Raw genomic sequence first — 21,153 nt, 5'->3', positions numbered from 1 at the left:
TTGTGGCATAACTTTCCCATTTCTACACCACATGCAAGTGCTACTCTCATGCATTTTATGCGTGAAAGAAATGAATATTTTATTTACAAGGTCTATAAGTGCATATTTTAGCTAGAAAATTACCTTTGAACATGAATTAGCAAAGATAAATATGCTCCTGGTGAAATATTCAAGCATTAGAAAAGGCTGAAAATTAAATACCTTAAGTACCTCTAGAGTTTTCTGGAAGTATGAACACAGTTCAAGGTAGAGATGAGTACAGGGCACCGAAGAGGAGGAGTTAGTTGGATAGTGTAGGAAAGATTCTTGGTAATATTACAGGTGAATAATTTTCACAACACTGCTGCTGACTCTACTGAAATTCTACCTATCTTTAGTTGTAAACTTTTTAAAAGTGTGTATTTGAATAAAAATTGCATATTTATTTATTTACTTTTTATTTGGGAGGGTTTGGGCTACAGCTAGCTATGCTCAAGGCATATTTCTGGTTCTTTGCTCAGGGACCACTCCTTTTGGTTGAAGATGATGGTTGTAATTGGAGTCAGTTACATCCAAAGCAAGCTGACTTCATTTTAATAGGTTTCAGTCTGTCATAGACATCTACAAGTGTTATACTACTTTTTTTGGAGGGAGGTCACACCTGGCAGCTCTCAGGGGTTACTCCTGGCTCTACACTCAGAAATCGCCCCTGGCAGGCACCACCATCCTTCTGCCTGGAAGGCAGACGTCTTACCTCCAGGCTACCTCTCCGGCCCCAATGTTATACTACTTTTAATTTATTTTTTCTCATAGCAATTTTATATTTCAAAGACATTGTTATAGATGTTATGACTGGTGTCTAGATTATATAGACAAGAAAACTGAAACTTATAAAGATGAGGATGCATAGCTGGGAAGTGTAAGAAAATGAATTCTTTTAATATCATATGTTGTTATAGAACTGGAATTTTAAACTCGATCTTTTTCTCTCAGAACATAGACCTAGCTTATGACAAACAATGTTAAGAGACTGGATAAATACTGCTAATATGTAGCAATATTTTAATGTGATTCCAGTTCTTTCTTTGAGATTGTTTATTAGAAATTATTCACTGAATGATGGGAATGCTCCTCCAACCATGGTTTAGTTAATTCGTTGTGTTTTCCAGATGGGTAGGAGATAGGATTTATAAAATGAACATGCAGGGCAATCATTAATGATTCTGAACGATGTTCCTTAAAAAGAAGAGGAAGTTATAAAATAGGAGCATTCTTATGGCGATTGTTTTGGAAAGGGAGGGAAAAATCTAGAGGGTAAAACATATTCTTTTCAAATCATCTGGCATTGGAAATTTGGCTCCATTTTTTGTATTTATATAGTGGTCAGAAACCGAGGAACTCTTCCTCCCACCTTGCATCTGCCAAGCCCCTCAAACCCCCTTACCAACCTGCTCGTTCCAAATGTGCAACCAACATGTGCCAAGGCAAATATGAGCTTTGGATTAGCATTTGAACTGGTGGACAGTCCTTTGGCTAGTGTTGATAAGGTTATACAGCTGTGTCTCTCAGCACAACGGACACTGTGATGAATTAGGCCATGAGTTGGTATTTAGACAAATTGGGCAATATTTTCTAAACTTTCTGTGCCATATGTCCACACAAGAATAGGATAATGAGTGCAGAGGCAGAAACACTAGACTTCCACAAAAATAACGTTTCCAAACCAGCAAAACTGTGAACACACGAAAGCAAACATTTCTAAAACAATTTGACCCTTCCCCCAGTCACTTAAAATATAATAAGAATAGCCATCATGTTATTATTATAGGAATTCTTCATTTGTTTTACATTACTAGAAATTAGATTTTCCATTCTAAATATTAATGAAGATTTTTTTTATATACATAAAGTATTCTCTTCTTTGTCTTCCTCTTTGAGGGTGGTAAAGCTAATAAGATTTACTGAATATACTGGGGTAAATAGTATACAAATTTAGATCTACCTGAAATTTTCAAACATTAGTTCTTCAACTAGTCAGACATAATGAAGCACCACTGACTTGAGCTAATTGCAACAGACTTTTCCTTTCTTACAGTTCTGGAGACTAAAATCCAAGACAAAGTTATCAGCATGGCTGTTATAGAGAGGACTTTGCTTGTCTAGTAGAAGTCACTTTCTTACTCTGGCCTCACGTGGTGCAGCAAAGAGATCTCCAGATATCTCTTTTATTCTTAGAAGGTCACTGGCACTATACGATAAGGGCCCCACCTTTATATCTTTATTTATCTTTATCTGCATCTCAAAGAACCTCTCTCCAGACAGGTTACATGAATCATGCTTACTTCAGCATTGGAATTTGGGAGAACACATTTAAAGAATACAATAAATTCATAATGATGACTGCATTTGAAGATATAATTAAAAATAGGTCATTTTTAATTGACCATTGGATTGGATGAGGCCTAAAGTAATAGGTGGAAACAGATAGTCAAAGAGGAGAATAGCCTAGGAAACTATTTAAGGACAGAGATGTTCCTATAAGCCACGGGGCATCAGAGATGATAGCAACTACCAGGGGAAGAGGATAGTCTCCTTTAACATTCCCATGAAGAAAACAATCATACCAATATCTTTTTTAATTTTATTATTTTATGGAAACCATTGTGATTTACAAAGTCCTTCATAGATGGGTTCAGACATACAATGAATTGGGGCCAAGCTCACCACTAGGGTCCACCTCTCTCCACCAATGTTCCCCAATTACATTTAATACCATAATCCCTGTTCTTCAGCATGCCAGCATAACAAGCCTATATTAAGTTTAGATTGTTAAAGTTTGAATCTCTTAATTCCATTGTTGTTGCCTTTGGCTTGGATATTTAGTTTTGTCTTTTTTTTTAACATCATCAATGCACCTGAAACCACTTGGCGCCTGGCCCTCTTCCTTTCATAACTGCTTTTCTCTTCTTCCTCTCAATTTCTTTCCTTCTTGCTATATATTCTAGGACAAAGGGTGTTCAAAACAACTCCCATTTAAGTCATTGCATTTCTTCATGCATTTATTCTAAATACCACATATAAGTGATACCATTCTGTATTTACTCTTCTTTTTCTGACTTACTTTATTTAACATGAAATCTGCCAGCTTCATCTATGTTGCAGTAAATTGCATGATTGCATTATTCCTTATAAATATGTAGTATTCCATTGTATATATGTACCACACCTTTATGATTCACTCTGTTGTTGGACACTGATTCCAGTCTTAGCTACTGTACTGAGTGCTGCAATGAATATTGGTGTGCATATATTCTTTTGGATAAACGTTTTTCTGTTCTGGGGATAGATACCCAAAAGTAAGATTTCTGGGTCTATGGCTGCTCAATTTTGAGTGTACTGAAAACAATCCATACTGTTTTGCAGCAAGGTTGAATCAGGCAACATTCCCACCAGCAGTGGATGAGAGTTCCATTCTCATCACAGCCCCGCCAACACAGATTATTTCCATTAATTTTGATATATCCCATTCTCACTGGTGTAAGATATTTAGATTTCAAGAACCATTAGATAATAGGTCTTCTTTTTTTTCTGTGATGAAGTGGGGTTCCACAATAGTTCTGAGGAGTCCCAGGAGCATTTTCTGGCAAATTTTGTCGACTGGGCTGACAGTTCAATGTTATACCCTAGCATGGGACTAACATGGGACTAATTGGTACTGGTGGGTCAAAGATTACCCACCACCAGAGCTTGGGTATCTTTAGGACTGTACCTATTATCATTTGGGGAATGATGTGGTGCTAAGATTAAACAGAGGTTGGTCGCAGGACAGATTTGTATCTAATCCACAAAACTATTTCTCTGACCCCAAATTTCAATAATTTTAAGCTCTTAGTTGGGGGTTATTTGTTGTAGCAAATATCACCAGTGTGGCTTCAGAGGTGGTCTGCACAGAGGCCCTCAGAAGATGCCAGATGGCAGTGTCTCTGCTATCACCTAGCAGGTGATATGACTGACTAGAATCTTGAATGGAAGCATAAGCTTTTACTTTCAATTTTTATACTCTTCCACTGTAGTCACGGAAGATGAATCATTAAGTACTAGGATGATTAGAGTGAAATAATAAATGCAAGAACATTCTTTTATTCAAATAGGTTCTGTTTGGTCTCTAACTACCCCTTTTGAGACAACTAGGTAAAAATTAGACAGCCTGATTTCATTTCCTGTCTTTGGTCATGAAGGAACACCCACTCATTGATTTCTCTTTGTCAATGATACTGAAAGAACAGCAACACTCTGTTCTTGCCTTATTGATTAGGAAAGAAACAGCAAGACCATCTGCTGATGGTGATAAAGACCCCAGACTTCAACATCTTGTTAGAACACTCTTGTTAAAATGCAGGCTTCAAACAGCTTCAAACAGGTGGTCTTGGACTACTGGATCCCTTCAAGATCTCCTGTGCCCTCTTAAAACAATAATATCCTATTTAGTTTTGAGTTCTTTCAAGTTTTTTATTTTCACTTCATTTTTTCACTTGCTTTCATTAGATTCCCCATAATATTCTTAAAAGAAAGAGAGAGAAGTATTTAATCACCTTTTATAAATAAAAAACACTGAGGGAGGAAGAAAGAAAAGAAGGAAGAGATGGAGGAGAAAGATATAAATATAATTATTGATTAAAAGAACTTAGAGGTTGAAAGAAGGTAGTTGAAAGATGAAACTGGTAAGAAACCAGGGGTTAAAGTTAAAAGGAACATCTATCTTTGTGTATTTACAAGTATCCTAAATGCAATGGGAGATCACTGAAGAGTTTTCTTTAGGGCATAATTTAATTAGATATACCTTAGAAGGCTGCCTTTCACTGCTTAGTGGAATCTGAAATTATACTGAAACAAGCAAGAGGCCAGTTGTTTCTGGCTTCAAATGAAATACACTGAGGCCTCAGCAGTGACAAGAATAAAGTGAAAAGAATAATTTATAAGACTGGTATTTCATTAAAGGTTGGGATGATGGGGCTGTAGAGATAATATAGCAGTTATGGCACTTTCCATGCCATCAAGCCAGGTATAATCCTCAGATCTCCTTATGGTCCTCTGAGTATGCCAGGAATGATTAAGCACAGAGCCAGTAATAACCCCTGAGCGCCACTGGATATCCAACCCAAAAATGGTTAGGATGAGGGAAAAGTAACCATCAAGAATTCATCTTTCTGATTTAATATAGCCACATTTCCAATTGGTTATGCTTAAGGAATTAGTGTTAACTTTAGGACTATTTAAGTGATTAGGGAAGTTTTATTTTGAATCATTTTGCTCAAATTCATCTCTTCACTCATTTCACTCACAGAATTACATTTCTACTTATTTGGCATGAATATCATTATTGGAAATTTGGTTTAACATTTTTCAGCAAAGTATGGCCTTACATGAGATAATTGTTTAAATATTGATGATTAGAAATAAGAAGTATCTTTAATGATTTAACATTTTCATCAAAGCCATGTCCTTATGTAGAATAATTATTCACATATTACTTAATATTAAGTTGCATCTAATATACAGAGGGGATTGGTTTGAATGCTTATAAACTAAGAAATATTGAAAATATACAAAGTTTTAGTAAGAGCCAATGGGGAACTAGAGAGATAGTGTAGCAGGGAGCAGCTAGCTTTGTTCTCAGATGACCCAGAAACCTAAATGAAGCTCTATACTTGCTAGTAGGGTTGAGCACAGATTAAGGGCTATGTGTGACTTGGGCACAGCTAGGTGTGTCCCAAAACAAACAAACAAACAAACAAAAATTTAATGGAGAAAGCAAAAAATATTAATGGAGAAAAGAACAGTCTTTCTGAGAAAGGCTTTGCCTACTTACACATGTCTCTTTAATATCATGAAAATATTCATTAGGATTCTCTAGGAGGAACAAAGCTCTTTCACATTAGCATGCTAGAAGGGCAGTGGAGTGGAGACAAGTGAAAAACACAATGGAGCCTGAATGGAAAATGTTTGCCTTGACTTTTCCTTTCAATGTGGTGTCATCTTGTGCACATCAAATCTTTCTCTAAATCTCAATTCTTATGCCTATGATAGAAATGATAACATCGGCATTGATTTTTTAAATGTGGACACTGGCACATCAGCACCCAATCAAAAGTCTAATCAATATTAACCTTTTGTATGACTATTTTTTTACAGTTTTGAATGCCAGTAGCTTCTCTCCCTTTAAACAGTGACTCCTTATGCATCCCTTACTAAAAGCTTTCGAATATTCACACACAAACAAGCCAGGCAAAACTCTTCCCCAGGGGTGGAAACTTCTCTAATCTCAGCCCAAGCCAAGAAATAGATTTATTTTGGAAAGTTTCTTCAAAAATCCACCAGGCTATTGTTTCTGAGGTTGGAGTTTGATTTGGTTTGAATTATAGCAGTACAAAATAAATACTGTAAATAAATAACAGAGATACCCTTTAATTTGGGTAGTGAGGAATCGAAGTACATTCTGTGCTGGATTTACAAACATGTAGCCAATTTTCCAATAGAATTACTGAAGAGCAGAACTCTTCCAACCACTCCTGGTGTGAAAGCCAGTCTTCTAGCCCATGCCTGGCTACTCAGTCAGTGGTCAAAAGGTGAGTCCTCTGAGTTCTCCATCATTTTAGGACAATTACAGTGTTCTAATAATTAAAAAATTTATTTTTAGGGGCCGAAGAGATAGCACAGCAGTAGGGCATTTGCCTTGCACATGGCCGATCTAGGATGGACCTTGGTTCCATTCCCGGTGTCCCATATGGTCCCCCGATCCAAGAGCGATTTCAAAGCACATAGACAAAAGTAATCCCTGAGTGTCACAGGGTGTGGCCTAAAAAACAAAACAAAACAAAAAAATCATTTTCATTATGAAGTCACTGGCTAAGGAACACTGGTTTTGTTTTAGTGTTGCTCTATTGTAGTGTTCAAATATGATCCCCTCAGTGACACTGCTCAGAGTCCTCTTGCTAATGGGACTTTGCAGTTTCCCTTTGCATACTCTCACATAGAACTTTAGAGAGGTATCACATACCTGCATGAAGTAAGTTTCATTACCTTTCAGACAGGCCAAAACTTTTCTCATAGCTAATCTTTCGGTAGTTAATTTGAATTGCTTCCTAATTCAAAGAAGAGGGAGAGAATACAAAATGTCAAAATGTAATGTTTGCATTACACTGAGTTGGAGAGGTGAAGTTTCAAGACTAGATTTGAATACTTTTTTTTTTTTTTTTGAGTCATACTTAACCTAACAGCACTAAGGGCTTAGGGCTTACTTCTGGCTCTATGCTCAGAAATTCTTCCTGTCAGGTTCCAGGGAACATATGGGGTGCCGGAGATTGAACCCAGGTGGACTTCATTCAAGGCCAAAGCTGACCCACTGTGCTCTTGCTCTGACTCAAATGCTCCTCATTTTTATGGCAGGACCTATCATCATCTTGCTAGAAAATTGTAAACTGTAAATACACTAAGATGTCATTTATTTACTACTTCCATGCTGCCTCCCACTTGGGAAAAACAATGAACAAAGAGAAGAGAAGGAAAGAAAACAAACAGAAAGGAGAATATGTAATGGAAACCTACACTAACTCACTAAAGAAGAAAATACTTAAATTAAAAAAATAAAGAGAAAGTAAGAGTGGAGATCAGAGGGAGTACACTGAGTAGGGCTCTTGCTTCACATGAAAGTGAACAGGATTCGAACACTGGCATTCCAAATGGCCCCCTGAACACAGCCATAGTAATTCCTGTGTGCAGACCCAGAAGAAACCTCAAGCATCTCCATGTATTAGCAAAACAAAACAAAACAAAACAAAAAGAGTTTTTATTTTTCTTTTCTGGTATAACCATTTGCTTTCCTCCTGAATTCTATAGTTATTTCCCAGAATTTTCACACCTATCTCTCCTTTGGGGAGAAATCCATCACCTTTCAGGACTAGGATAATATGAAGAATCAGAAGCAACAATTAAGGTCCACTCCTGGATGGGCAGTTGCCATTGGCTTTCTGTGATTTCTCTACCAACCTTAACACTGAAAATAGGGAGGGAGGTGAGGAAGTGGATTCGCATACATGGCAATGGAACACTTTTAAACCCCATTGTTTCAGCCTGTTGCTCTTAGGGTTCTTAGAGTCAGACAATGTTTAAACACACACACTCACATACACACACAGAGTAACACAGAAAGCTGATGGGAGCCTTGCATGATTGAGACTGTGGGTGGGAAGCCCCAGCTGTGTCCCAGAGGAGCCCCAGGGCAAGACTTTGGGTAGCAAAGAATCTGACTGATGAACATCTGGATGAGGGCCAGACCAAGGTAGTAAGGCAGAATGGACTTCCTTGGCCTGGAGGTTCTGTAATCACCAGCCTCTGTGTGAAGCTGCTCTTTAAAGGGATGTGAGAGGAGGAGAGCCTGGTAAGCTGTAGTATGGAAGGAAACATCTTGTTTACAAATGTCAGGCAGTAATTAGCATATTTTACAGAGAGGAGCCACTACTGCTGGCTTTTGTTAGTTGAAAACCTCAGTGCTTTCTTGTGGCTCTGCTTTAAGAGCCTGGGTAGACATGGAGACTCGGAACCCAGTTCATAAATAGTTGATTTCATATTTTAAAATTTTGCACTAAAACTGTCACCCCCCTCTCTTGGATCACAGATGGTGAAGAGCTAATTTGTTACTGTTTGATAACTGCTTTTATGTATCAAAGCTCTTATTTACTGCTCTGTGGGGGAAATGACAGACTAAAAGGGATTGTGTGTTTTCTTTCCGTTTTCCCTTTAACCAGGAGGCTTCTTGTTTCCCCCTAACATGGTTCTTGTTTGAAATAGAAAATTGTGAATCTTCTGCATATGTTGGCTTGATTGAATCCACTTTTGGGGGATTTGAAGACCGCCTCCCTTTGCAAAGTCCAGGAGCCCACAGCCTTGTATGAAATCACATACAGGCCAGCCACTTCTTTTTCTCAAGTCACAAAAGTGTTTCTCATTAGATATGCAAATTGGGGCTTTGCTCTTGAAAACTGTCAGGAAAATGTTTGAAAGTGCAAGAACAATGAGAGAGGTCTGTATTACATGATCCTATTATCCAAGCAACTAACAACTCTTTTCTTCATTCATTGGTTTGTGTTGTCCCTCATTCTATATTTGATTCACTTTTTTATTTAAACCACCACTTGAGTTTTTACCTTTCTTAGTATCTTCTGGCTATATCAGTGATTAGTAGGTAAAGAGGACCAACATCAGTAAATGATTCTTACCTCCCCTAGTCTTGACCTCTGTAGAATGTCCAGGGAAAAGCAGAAAATAGCTAGAAGCAAAGTCACCTACAAACTATTTCAGGTGAGAAAAAAAGTGGATTAATGACTTTGATATTTTCAAAATCACTGGGGAAAAGTATTTTCGATGTAAAATTACGTTAATTTGTCACCATTCATTGATATATAACATGGTTTGATCTCATGCAATAATGCAATTAGTTGTGTTAGGACTGAGATCCACAGAACCTAAAGCACTATTCTCTGGTGTTTGTGCAAACAAGGGTTACAAGTTTTATAACTAGCTTATTTTTAGATTTCTTTAATTCTGCAAAAGAGAACTTGAATAGTACACCTTGCTGATATGAATCAGACACTGACAAGAACATCTGGAAAAATGAGGGTGTCAATGTGTGTGTGTGTATGTACATAAGTTATGACAGAAGAGGTGCAAATGACAGAAATGATGTTGGTTAAAATCAATAGAAGAGCCTTGTTGAAAATCAAGAAAAGAAACTAGATATTTGAGTATATAAAATAGTTCTTGAACTCAAAATAACCAATCTACCATCTTTTCCAACCAACTACTTAAAGAATAAATTTTGAACATCAGAAGTAAAATAATTACATCCAGAAATTTCAGTTTCTTTGCTACAGATCCAAAAGCTAAACTTCCATTCATTGTTAGAAATTTTCTTTGCTTGATAATATGAAAACATGACAGAGCAAAGATGAGGAGAATATGTTCAAACAGTGTCAGAAGACAATTTTGTGACAGGAAACTTCAGCCTGGATAGAATAACAGTAATAGAGTAATAGTTGAGATCTTCTATTCTAAAAATAGAGGGATCACAAATTAAAATAAGTTTACATTGATAGAGGAAAGCAGTTGACTGAATTTAGCATATTTAAGCTTTACAGTCATTCATTGAATATTTGTTCCCCCAAGACCTATGCTAGATGGCATCTACAGTGTATTTTTTCTTTAATATAAAATAATAATTCAATACAGTCTCAGAGTGACCATATTGTAAAAATCATGTGTCAAATTTAACCTTGTGGCCAAAGCTATAGCACAGCAGGTAGTATGTTTGTCTTACAGAAAGTCAACCTGGGTTAGACCCCCAGCATCTTATATGGTCTGTAGAGCCAGTTAGGAGTGATGGAGTAATTTCTGAGTGCAGAGCCAAAAGTAATCCTTGAGTGCTGCCAGTTGTGGCCCAAAACAAACCGAAAGTTAAACTCCTCACTGTGGGTCCTTGTGCACCCACCAAGAACCAGCTATTTTACTAAACATTGTGGCCTGCCTCAACATTTCAATTTCATGCTTTGACTGCACACAGATATTCTTCCTTTGATACCAATAATACTTAGTAATACTCTGACATTTCATGTCATATACATATTATATGTAACTTTATTTGAGGAAATATCACAATTTCTCAGATCAAATTCTTGGTATTTTATACTTTCATGAATCTCTAATGTTGTCTTTTCTTCCTAACTAAGAACACCACTCCATGAAACTTCAAGAGTAACCTAACAGAGAGAAGAACAAGGAGGAGAAAAAGGAGAAGGAAGAAGAGGAAAAGAGGAGAAAGAATAGGAGGAGGAGCATTAGGAGGAAGAAGAAGAGAGAGGAGAAAGAAAAGGAGGAGAATGAAGAAGAGAATAAATTCTTTGACTAATCTACAGAACAGAACAGAACATGAAGGGAAAAAGAAGAGCTAAAGGTGGGGGTGATTTAATGGGAAATTCTGAGACATTAGTGGAAGGAAACCGACTCTTGGTTAAGAGAGGAATTAGAATGTTGTATGGGTGAAATTTTATTATTAATAGTATTTTAAACAAGTGAATAAAAAGTTATAAAAATAGAACTATAAGAACCAACAAGTGACCCAAAGTATAATAATTAACTTACACACAATTAGTTTTCTAAGTTGTTGGGTAGGAAGTGGAAGGGGATCTTGGCATATTGTAGAAAGGAGACTGACATTGGCAGTAACTGTGGTGTTGGAATAATATATGCCTGAAACTTTAATAACAGTATTGTAGATAACAGTGTCATATCTGAAGATAAAAATAAATATAGATGCTAAAGGCACTTCTGTTACAATATTAGAAGGGCATACCATTGGATATGAAAGTAAATGTAATTTTTGTTATAAAGAATAAAAAATAGATTCAAGATCCTAATTATTAGGCCTGAGTCTTTTTTTTTTTTTTTTTGGGCCACACCCGTTTGACGCTCAGGGGTTACTCCTGGCTATGTGCTCAGAAATCGCCCCTGGCTTGGGGGGACCATATGGGACGCCGGGGGATCGAACCGCGGTCCGTTCCTTGGTAGCGCTTACAAGGCAGACACCTTATCTCCAGCGCCACCTTCCCGGCCCCATGGCCTGAGTCTTTTAAGGAAAACAGGTAGAACTTTCTACGGTACTGTCTTAAATACTATCTTAAATATTGATATTTCAGGGACTAAAGAGTTAAAGTGGTTGCCTTGCTTGTGGCTGATCTAAGTTTGATCCTCGTAACTTCATAAAGTCCTCTGACGGCTTCCAAGTGTAAAACCTGACCAGAGAGCCAGCCAGAAATGCTAGAACACTAACTACTAGGTGTGGGCCCAAAAACAACAAATATTCAGTTGGGGGGAAAGATCAGAGCAGTTCTAAAAGTTTACAATTACATGTATAGTAATACAATTATTTATGGGGTGGGGGGAACCATGCTAGTTTTTAAGATTTCTGAAAGCAAATCAATGACTGTTCTTTCTGTCATTAGATCTCCTGTGCCCAGCAGAGAGTTGTTATGCATGCCAAGTAGAATTCTGAATGAGTGCACTTGTGCCCATTCTTGAACTGTGCTCTTTGTATGTCCACACACCAGGTGCTGTGTATGGTGCTCTCTACATTATATTGCACACAGCAGTCCCTGGAAAGGTATCTTATAGATAGAAAAAATAAGCAAGCTTTTTTAAGAACTTGGCTCTCTTCTATTTGATAGAACCCATTTCTATCTGACTCCAAATCTCTCATGACTATTTTACAGATAAGGAAATTATAACGCATCATGATTCAAATCAATTCCCACTGGGAAAGAAAAATGCCACAGAAAATATTTTATTCTATACACAAAAAGGTTCTCTCAGCATGTTTTATCAACATAATCATAGCCGCATTATCATCATTAAGACAAGAAAAAAGAGTATACAATTGAGAGGCTCCCCTTCTCTTCCTTGTCACTCTGGGAGTAGATGGTAAATGGAAATGTAAGCTGGGCTTTGTTCTACTTCAGTTATGTTCTCTTTCTTGAATAAGAACAAGGTGCTAGTGTTAGAAGGGACAGTAGAGTGGATCTAACTCATTCTGCTTCTCTATCATCCACGGACCTGTGGAGTAACTCCTCAATTATAAAGCCTATAGTTGACTTACATGCACAAAATAAAATACTATTCTCAGGGACTCCTTTAAATGTCCCTTATTTTGAGAAAATTTCGTTGATATTTTTATTTTTTAAGAACAAAGTTTGAGTTTCAATTTTGACATGTCAGATTTTGGAATTTTACTCTTTTTCTTTTTGGGGGAGGCTGGGGCCACACGCTGTGACGATCAGGGATTACTCCTGGCTATACGCTCAGAAATCACTCCTGACTTGGAAAACCATATGGGACGCCAGGAGTGGGGAGGATTAAATCACGGTCAGTGCTAGCTGCATGCAAGGCAAATGCCCTACCACTACATCACCACTCTGGCCCCTGGAATTTTACTCTTAAATGCATGTTTATGTTTTATATAAATGACTCAGTACACACACGTGTACTCCTTTGCATATGTTCTTTTATGTATATGTAGATATTTGGAGATGGAGGCTTCGGAAGGAAAATGAAATTAACATAGTGGATTTTACAAGTCTTGCTCTTTTTTGGAAAATGTTATAAATATTGGGATACAGGCATCTTCTGTGAGCCAGGACATAGTGGGAGACTATTCTGGGAGACCATGCAGTTCTCAGCTTACATTTTCTGACATGCGAAGTTCAGAAAGGTTCAATAATATTAAAATCCATTTTTAACGTAAATATGAGCAGAGAGCAGAAATCTGGCTTACTCTGTAGTGTCTTTAGCTCTCCTTAGAATAGCAAGTGATGATGACAAGGATAATAATAATGATAATTAAAAAAATAGGAGTTTAGAATGCATTTTTTCATTTGGCAAAGTCCTTTCACAAAAATCCTTCTCATGAAATGTTCACAGCTCCTTTCGTTAGGGTTATTACTTTGCTATGCAGATGAGAACATGTTACAGAAAACGTGTGGAATTTCCACAAAAATTACAATAAGTGATAGAGCCAGGAAAGTAAAATTATTGCCTCCCATAGAACACCACAGTGTCTCTATATCTGTTCTCTAATTCTTAAAACTGCAATAATATGAAACTATATCTATAAAGTAAAATTTAGTGACAGAATAAAATATTGACTTAAGCTCACATTGAAGTGAAAATTAGGTGACTGCAAGTTTGCCCAGAAGAGTTCCAGTTTTCACCCACATAACTGTTCATTGTTCCTCACTCACACTCTAAAATGTGTCTCAATTGGCTAATAAATAATGTATGATGGACAATAAAACTTAGGTGGATGATTTATATGTTCATTCTAGATATAAAAAAAATTGTGCTAACTTGGTTGGGATTAAAGAGACAGAGAATAGAACCTGACTCATCTTCTCTTAAATTCTTGTTTTTCCAAAGTCTGGTTTTGAAATTGGATCCAAAAATCAGTCATATGCCATAACCTCACCAAAATAGTGAGGAAGTATATACTAATTTTTAAATGTTACTTTTCTCAGTGTTTTTTTGGGGGGAGGCACACCTGGTGATACTCAGGGATTACTCCTGTCTATGTGCTCAGAAATTGCTTCTGGCTTGGGGGACCATATGGGATGCCAGGGGATCGAACAGTGGTCTGTCCTAGGTTAGCACATGCAAGGCAAATGCCCTACCGCTTCTGTCACCCCCCCCCCCCGGTTTTATTTTTTTTAGTCTGGGTCCAAGAGTGTTTTAAACCATTGCATTCCTTCATACAGTAATTCTATATACCACATATGAGATATCCTGTGTTTATCCTTCCTCTGGCTTACTTAAATAAACATAATATCTTCCAGTACCATCCATGTTGCATTATATATATATAAACTTATATATATATGCATGTACCATATTTTCCACTGTATGTATGTACCATATCTTAATGATCCACTCATCTGTTGTTGGATATCTACAATGTTTCAACTCTTATCTATGGAATGCTGCAATAAGTGGTATACATACATCCTCTTGAATGAATATTTTTCTATACTGGAGATAGATAGCCTAAAATGAAATTGCTGAGTCATACGGCAACTTGATTCTGAATTTGCCGAGAACCCTCCAGGAATTGAACCGGACAGTATTTCCATCCGCAGAGGATGATAGTTTCTTTTTCACAAAATCCTGCCAACTTCTACTTTTTGGGTGACAACTAGCTGTGCCCAAGTGTTACAACTGCCTCTACACTTAGGAGTCACTCCTGGTGGGCTCAGGGAACCATGTGGGATGCCAGGGATGGAACTTGAATTGGCTGCATGCAATTCAAGTATCCTACTTGCTATAATATCTCTCCAGTCCCAAGTGTTTTCATCTTTATTGAGGCAAATTAACAAATACAATTGTAAGAAGTCTTTGTAAAATTTAAAGCAGAACTATCATTTCATTGTAATTTAATATACAATATTTAATGTGGCTACTTCCATATTTTTATTTGACATTTTTATCGCTTCATATTTTATCCTTTTATTATTTTGTCTACTTGGGATAAAGATCATAGAATTTCATCAAAAAGTTTTAATAATAAGATATGGTGATACCAACTGTAATCTTTATCTGATATGTTATATCTTCTAACTTTACCACTCCTAAAGGTAAAAATTTATTCAGATCCACCAAGATTTTTGCTTTTGACCCCATCCCCAACACTTTGTCACCACTTTTCTACTCTATTTTCATGAGTTTTTGTTTGTAAAGAGTCCATATATAAGTAGTGTCTTACATTGCCTTTTCTCTGCTTAATTTCACTTTAGCATTAAGTCCTCAAATTTCATCGAGGATGTTGCTAATCACAGCATTCCCTTTCTTCTTCCTTGTTGCTGAGTAGTCCATATGTACAATGCCAGGTGATGCTTTTCTAATATAATAGGGTTAAATAGCACATGCATGAAATCCTCTTCCATAATCTCTATAAACATCCTCTATTTATATAGTACCCAGTTACATAGTGTCAACCCTCCTTCAATCATTTTTAAATTGTCTTATTTATATTGTATGTAAAACACTTTATTTTTCTTTGTGTCATAGTCTCCTTATTTATACTTATGACATCTCCCAGATCCAATAGACACCCACTCCTTTAGCATCACCTTGGAGTCTGCCAGACACCATGAGGGCTCATCCAGCCAAATTCTCCAGATTCTACCCGAGTTGCCAGGCTCCTGAGCCTCAGACTCGTGGGGGATATGCGGTGTGTTCATGGGTGCTCTTCATCATTTGTGGAGCAGCTGGTCTACTGTGAGAATCTGGGTCCAGGAGTTGAAGCAGCCAAATGAGGAGACCAGCTGTGGGGTGGGGCGGTGAGGGAAGAAACCAAGCATTCTTTATTGGTGCCTTTCACATTCCTGCTGTCTCACTACAACCGTCTCTTTGCTCTCTAGCAGTTTTAGGGCTGTATCAAGGGTCAGGGTCAAATTATTGGGTTTCAGAGATCCCTCAGTACTTTCTGCTCTCATGCAATCACCCGATAAAACCCCCGCCCCCATGGCTACTAGCTGCTTTATTAGTTAAAACTTTGCAGTTCTCTACTCTGCTCTCTCTGTCTCAGAGTTGGGTACAGATGTAATTTCCTCCAGGCTGCCCTTCCTATCTCTGTGAACCCATTTCAGTGGACAGAGCTCTTGTAACGAGGCTGGCCCTTCGCTTGCTTCAGCAGCTCCAGCTGTTTTTCTATTGGTCTCCTAAAAAATCATTCTTTCTAGTACTTGGCCTCCTCCACCTTCCCTGGACTTTTAGGGCTTATCTCTAAAATGAGCTGCTCCTAAAAGGAGCAGTATATTCATCTCTGATGAATTAATCTTTCTTCTCTTTTTCCCTCCATCCTGCCCTCTTTCCCTCCCTGTATCCTTTCCTCCCTCCCTTCCTCACCCCCCTCTCCTGTTCCTAGATTCCTCAGTTTTCTAAGGAGGGTGAGAAAGCCAGCAAAATACTAAGAACTCTTCCCTGACAAACGCTCAATCAGTCACATATTCAATTTTCAAGGATTTGTTGTTTTGCCTAAATCCCTTTCCCAAAGATTTTGTTTTCTGTGTCAACCCCTGCTCTAATACTGTTTTGCCCAAATTCAAGGGCTCTTTCCTAACCTGATCTGCTAAAACATGCTATCAGATATGTCATCACTTTCAATCTGAAAAACAAACTGTTAATGTGGAGAAAAGTCTATTAATTTTTACCAAAAGCCATACAGAGACCTGCCCAGCAGTCCTCATTCTGAGAGTTCTCACCTCTGATCACTACTGCCACGCCCAGATTCCTTACTCTGAGAAGTCACACATGGATCTCTTGGGATCTAGAATCACTGAATTACTGTTCATTGCATTCCTGGCACTCACACTATGGTTTCTCTGCCAAGAACTACAAACCTTTTAGATTGGCATTCAGAGTTCATGTGTCTGCCTGTGTGTGAGTTTGTGCATGTATGCAAAAGTGTGTGTGTGTGTGTGTGTGTGTGTGTGTGTGTGTAGGACATGAGAACAGAATATGACAGCATACTTTCTAAATACGTTTCTTATCCTCTTGCTTTTGTCCTTTGCTAAAGTGGAAACATAACTTATATTACTCTGAGTTCCTCATGGTGAGACTTATTTATACATCCTTTTTTGTACATTCTTCATATGAAGTCCTTATATATAGTTACGTCTCATCATGAACAAATAAATCTTGCCTATGTAAAGTATGGAGGTTGGAGCAGTTACAATCTATGCATATTTTAAATATCTGAATTATAGAAGAGGATTTCTGTATGTTCTTGATTATGTTTAATACGTTATAACATGGGAAACAGATGTCAATATTAAGGAGAGGGATGTTTTCCTCAAAAGCTAAATATACATGAGAAACATTAAAAAAGATCAGAAAGGTGCTCATGCAATCTACAAAATTTCAGTCTTTTTCTTTAAGAAAGATATTTTGATTTAGAAATGATATTATTTTAACTTCTCAAGTTATTGCTTGCTAATAAGGTTTTGTGTGGGGGCATCATTAGGGCTTCTAGGTTTGTTGAACCCAGAAGGGGTTCTTCCAAGTGGAGATTTTATTATTTTTAAGGTATTGCTTTCCACTTATGTAAAGGATTTAGAATATAACAAGCCAAGGTATTATTTGTGGACCTTTTAAACATTATATACAAATAAGTTTTCAATTCCTGCTTGGAAACAGGAAAAGGGTCATTTAAACAACTTATATATTATTAAATTGTTTAGAAAAAGGAAAAAAAAACCCAAAACTATAATGGCATTCACATTCAACTGGATAAATGTGTTGAAGTTTTGTTCCATGTTAGAAATATATCTACAGATGCCCCATGGTAAAATTAGGTAGGCTTATGGCACTTAGAAAAATGAAATCTAGAAACACATGGAATGAGTAAGATGATATTTCCAGCAATCAATACATTTTATAAAATGATTGAAGATAACTTGTTCCACACAACAATTTTTGTCTTAAGACTCTAGTGCTGTGGTTTTTGCCCCCAATTATACTAAAAGCCAAATAACATTATAACAAACTGTAATAGATCATCAAAATTCTTGAGCTCGCCTTAGAAATCTGTTATGTTAATCTGCTTTGATATAAATGTGAGTAGGACTTGGAAATCTTCTTATAATCTTACACTGAAAATTCTGACTATCAAGCTATTTGGCGGATATATTCAGTTCTTCTCATTGCTTGAGAAAAAATGAGAAAAATTGAGTATGGATCTGTGACTACCAGATCACAAAGTCGGCCATTAGTACTCATGGAGTACTTGAAGACTGCTGGGTCATGACTTTCTTATTTATTTAGTGCAAATTCAGCAAACAAGAAGAGGAAAGAAAACTAGATCTCAGTGACTGTATAAGATCTGTGACTCTCCATTGTTTTTCATAAATGTGGAACTCAGTTAAAATGTCTCATAGTAATCACACAGATTCTAATGGAAGTCAGGCTGTCAGAGCTCTTGGCTGGACTACTTTCTCTAAGACTGGACAGGTACCTTTTACCATGCCAATGGACATTTATTATCTTGAATCATGATTTCTTACAGAGAATGATTATTTATTCATGGTCTCCATTTAGGACACTAAAAAATAGTAGTCTGAAATAGAATATCAAATTGAGTTCTGTGTCTGAGAAATTCTTCCCTTCTCAAGAATTAAAGGACCATAAAGAGGAGGTCAACATTTAGGTAGAACTTATTAAGTTCTTTCTTTTCAGTGATAGATGACCAAATCAAATTAAGAAAAAAAAAATAGTCTGGTCTGGGGCTGGAGCGGTGGCAAAAGTGGTAGGGCATTTGTCTGGCATGCACTAACCTAGGACAGACTATGGTTTGATATCCCGGCAACCCATATGGTCCCCCAAGCCACGAGCAGGTTCTGAATTCATAGCCAGGAGTAACCTCCTGAGCATCACTGGGTGTGGCCCAAAAAGCAAAAAAAAAAAAAAAAAAAAAGTGTGGTCAGAACAATTTCCTTTAGATGTGAAACTCAAGGTATATATGATATATGGAAAAATAATCAACTTCCTCTATTATATACTTGAGGAGTGACAAAAGAGTGCATTTCTAAGGGAGTTTATGCTCTAAGAAATCTTTCCATCTGTGTCAAGAGAAGAAGAAATATTCTTTCATACACGTGCCACTGAACAATCTGTTCTTTTAATTTGGCCAAATGTTGTCTAGGCTATTTGAGAGCTTCATTCCCTGGGACGTTTGTTTCCATGTTTTATTTTTAAACTAAAGTATTTTGTGAAATTAATAGGGGTCCTGGTCTGTCTCTTGTAGTTCATGCTAATATAATTTTGTCTGAGCATTCCAAAAGGATACACCTTTGTGTAATCTAGTATGAGGAACATTATGTTTGGAAATGGGCAAAAATGAAAATTAGGTGTTTTCTACAAAGGTAAAATCCAAATGGATTAAAGACCTAGATATCAGACCTGAAACCATAAAGTATATAGAACAACATGTACGTGAAACGCTCCATGACATTAAGACTAAAGGTATCTTTAAAGAGGAAATAGTACTCTCCAAACAAGTGAAAGCAGAGATAAATAGATGGGACTATATTAAGCTGAGAAGCTTCTGCACCTCAAAGGAAATAGTGCCCCGGATACAAGAGCCACCTACTGAGTGGGAGAAACTATTCATCCAATACCCATTAGATAAGGGGTTAATATCCAAAATATACAAGGCACTGACAGAACTTTACAAAAAAAAATCATCTAACTCCATCAAAAAATGGGGAGAACTGAACAGACACTTTGACATAAAAGAAATACAAGTGGCTAAAAGACATATGAAAAAAATGCTCGACATCACTAATCATCAGGGAGATGCAAATCAAAACAACTATGAGGTACCATCTCACGCCACAGAGATTGGCACACATCAGGAAGAATGAGAACAAGCAGTGCTGGTGGAGATGTGGAAAGAAAGGAACTCTTATTCACTGCTGGTGGGAATGCCATCTGGTCCAACCTTTGTGGAAAGCGATATGGAGATTTCTCCAAAAGCTGGAAGTTGAGCTCCCATACAATCCAGCTATACCACTCCTAGGGATATATTCTAGGAACACAAAAATACAATAAAAAATACCTTTCTCACACCTATATTCATTGAAGCACTATTTACAATAGCCAGACTCTGGAAACAGCCTAGATGCCCCTCAATAGATGAATGGCTAAAGAAACTATGGAACATATATTCAATGGAATATTATGCAGCCGACAGAAGAGATGAAGTCATAAAATTTTCCTATACATGGATGTATATGGAATCTATTATGCTGAGTGAAATAAGTCAGAGGGAGAGAGATAAACACAGAATGGTCTCACTCACCTATGGGTTTTGAGAAAAATGAAAAATATTTATGTAATGATTCTCAGAGACAAAATAGAGGAGAACTGGAGGGTCCAGCTCCTGACATGAGCTCACCACAGGGATTGTTTAGTGCAGTCACAGAAATAATTACACTGAGTACTGTCATAACAAAATGTGACTGAAAGAAGGAAGTAGAAAGCCTGTCTAGAGTCCAGGCCAGTGTGGGGTGGGGTGGAAAGACACTTGGGATATTGGTGATGGGAATGTTGTACTGGTGAAGGTTTTTATTTTTATATTTATATATAAAAAATAAAAAAAAAGAAAAGATAAGATAAGGCCTTCCAATGCTTACCACAGGCTGTGTTCTTTACACTGACTGTATAGAAAGAGGAGGTACAGTAAATGCTCCAAGAAAAAAAAAAAAGAAAATTAGGTGTTTTCTCAGTCAGTGCTCATTTTGTACCCTGGAGCTCTCAGTTGACTAGGTGATTTTTTAGAACTCCATAGGGGCAGGGATTGACTTGTAGTTTTTATCTGTTAAACCTGCAAATGATTTCCTTCCTGTGCAAAATAATAAGCCCAATATTATAGTATATGACCCTATAGAACTCAGTTAGTTATGTATCTAAATTTTAAAACATTCCTTTTAAAATTGCTCATAAAGATCCAGCTACTCTCATTGTCATTTGGATAATACTAATATCTTAATGACTTCCATTGACGAGCTTACTAAACCTGTA

At 37.1% G+C, this 21,153-nt stretch overlaps 1 pseudogene; it reads left to right on the top strand.

Annotated features, from left to right (window-relative positions):
- The first annotated feature begins 20,748 nt into the window (after positions 1–20,748).
- LOC126024896 (uncharacterized) lies at positions 20,749–20,831 on the top strand (annotated as a pseudogene).
- The last annotated feature ends 322 nt before the right edge of the window (positions 20,832–21,153 follow it).

The sequence above is a fragment of the Suncus etruscus genome, chromosome 12 (assembly GCF_024139225.1).
Source record: "Suncus etruscus isolate mSunEtr1 chromosome 12, mSunEtr1.pri.cur, whole genome shotgun sequence".
Classification (NCBI taxonomy): Eukaryota; Metazoa; Chordata; class Mammalia; order Eulipotyphla; family Soricidae; genus Suncus; species Suncus etruscus.
This window is presented reverse-complemented; position numbering and strand designations above follow the sequence as displayed.